The following is a 2,843-nucleotide window of genomic DNA, read 5'->3' as shown; positions in this document are numbered from 1 at the left end:
TCCAGTAGAAGTGTACTGGGACCAACAATAATTCCCTAAATTTCTCACAATTTCCACTATTTGTCACTAACAAATGCAGTGGACCATGTGCATATTTTCCCACGTTGCGATGACTGGATTTCATCCCAGCACCATTCCTGCAGGTATACCTAGCAGGGCACCTCGTACCCCAAGACCAACCAAAAGCGGCTCTCCTCATGATCAACGATTTCATGGATGGTACGCTCAGAGCGATCTCTCCAAGGAGGTTATCGAGTGATAACATCTTTTCGGAGGCTCACTAGCAGGATCCGTCCGCTGGGCTGCTGTGTTTTCGCGCAGAGCCCGCGGAGCTATGTGGCTAGTTTGATAACCTCCCCATATTGATCGAACCTCTTCAGCTTCTAAATGGATGGAACTTTTTCATTTTTTCCATAACTTAAGACTTCTCGCTTCATTTCTTCCATCACAAAACCTCTAGTATGTTGAGTTTGGAGTCAGTATCAGCAGCATGGCGAGACCCTACGGGAAGATGGTCAGCATCTGGTCTCAAACTACCGGTACACTCCACTCCTCTGCAAGCTGAGTTGATGGGAATACTACACGCGGCTGAGATTGCACGAGCCAGCCTCCAGAAGACGACTGCCAGGATCTACACGGATTGTCTGCGCGCTATTGACTTCCTAATCGGTGAATCGAAAGGGTCGGGCGAGGGTTGCTGGCTAACGTCGGCTATAACCTGGCGCCTGAGGTCCCTCGGGATAAGAATACTGCTGCAGTACACTCCGTCTAAGGGCTGTGAGGGCAACCTCAAGGCGGATGCGACTGCAGTCGTATCCAGTATTCAGACATGTTCATCAGCGTTCAGAACTTCTTGAACTTCTCATTCAGCGTTTCATCACATGAAACGCTAAAGAACGTCTGGAGGGTGGCGTCGCACCATGGCTCCATTGGCGGTTCCATTAACTCGGACAGCCCTACCTCGTGCTGCATCTGAGTGGCTCGCAAACCGTTCTGACAGCTGACGTATGAAGAGGACGTGAAAGAACTCGGCCGCTCCTTCAAATTCTTCGTCCCCACCGCTACGGCGATGCGGGCCTTTCGCAGTCTAGAGCGCTACAATGCCATACGTGAAGTCGTCTGCGGTCGCAACCAGTTGAGATACTCACGGTCGAAAATTGATCATGGCACTGTGTCATGCCCATTCTGCGAGTCGGGTGAAGACGAGGACTTCTCTCACTTTCTATTCCGGTGCGATAATTGGACACAGCATAGACGCGAGTTCTTTGATGTCGTGAAGTTGCGCGGCATTTCCTGGCCTCCTCCATCCGGGGATCTCCTACTGGAGGATAGGGTTTTGGCTCTCCATCTGGAGCGGTTTATAAAGGCTACTGGTCGGTTAAAACGCCATTGAGCACCACTGAGGCAGTCTGTTCACTATTTATTGGGAGCAACAGAGGCGGCTATAGGGCCCACGTGGCCGTGCTGCTTCCTGGTACTCAAAAGAAGAAGAAGAAGAAGAAGAAGAAGAAGAAGAAGAAGGAGGAGTCAGTATCGGACAACAAGGAATATATTCTCACTCGCCCACAGCTCTACTGCTCTAAACGTCTACGAGACTGATACACAACCCAGCCCTCGGCGCAAGCTAGGGTCTTGAATTTGATAAAGAGTGTCAAACATTGATATAAAAAGATCACTGGTCAAACACCAGAAATTGGTACCAGTTGATCAGAAATCTGCAGCTGTATTTGAGGACGTATGACCCGTGTGGACATGATGTAGCAGCAGCGGCATTCATAGGCGTTAATTGACACAAGTTATTGTGTCACACATTTTGTGTGTGTCCCTAGTCTCCATAACTGTGTTCTGTTATCCCCTAGCGTTGAACTAGCCGCTAATTTAACGCGTAACGGTCAAGCAACGGACTCGGTTCGTAACTGCTTCAACTGTGACTGTTGGTATTGTGATTGTTGTGGTTATTATCAGGGTTACAAAAGCTCTATTGTGGTATCTACTTTGTCATCAAGTTCATCACTTTGAACCTTTGTATACGTCGACGGTCAATAGTCTGTAGAGTTCTACGAAGCAAATTGTACCAATACTGTCGTAATGAGCTCGAGTTTCTGAGAAATTCAAATCCAAAGCATCGCGTGCAAAACATTAATTGTTGAACTGATGATTGAAACAACAGAATTGGGACCTTCAGAATTCGTAATACTCACTCGACGAAATTTCAGACCCGGACGGATTTTGTATCAGTATGAAATCGGAGCGCAAAACATAAACTGAAACGCCCATCAGAAGCCTCAGGCCCTCCAATGCCATCTTGCTATCACAACTTGTGACTGCTTACTCGACGAGATATGGGGTCTCATGTTGAATTGATTGAAGGAGAAATATCGTACGCAGTGAACCGGGAGTATATGACCGTCGCGTACCGACGACCTCCACTGTGACACAGACGGCCCTGGTATACACACAATAGAGTAGCCATATTATCTCGAAGATCGGAAGGTCTACGGACGCCGACGTCGAGACAACTGTAGAACTTCCATCTATATCCACCACAGCTTGAAATTTGCATATCAAATTGGCACGCACTGTTGAATGTCGTTCGATGATGTCGTTTTTGGTAGGGTATGTACTTGGCATCAGCTGATGCAGACGGCGTCGTGAAGTTTGGGACTTGCGTATGGTTGCTGAGGTCCTGCAAATAGACACTGGAAATATGCCGGCCAACGAAGCTGATTGGGACATTAGTGGAAAGGTGACATCTGATAGGAATCGTTATCAGAACAGGCGGCGCTCGCACGTCATCGCTGTTGCCTCGATGGATTCATCGGTGAGTTGTTCGACGTGTGGGA

The sequence above is a fragment of the Perkinsus marinus genome, assembly GCF_000006405.1.
Source record: "Perkinsus marinus ATCC 50983 genomic scaffold scf_1104296937772, whole genome shotgun sequence".
In the NCBI taxonomy this organism is placed as follows: Eukaryota; Perkinsozoa; order Perkinsida; family Perkinsidae; genus Perkinsus; species Perkinsus marinus.
The sequence above is the reverse complement of the archived record's forward strand: the minus strand, read 5'-3'. Positions refer to the sequence as shown.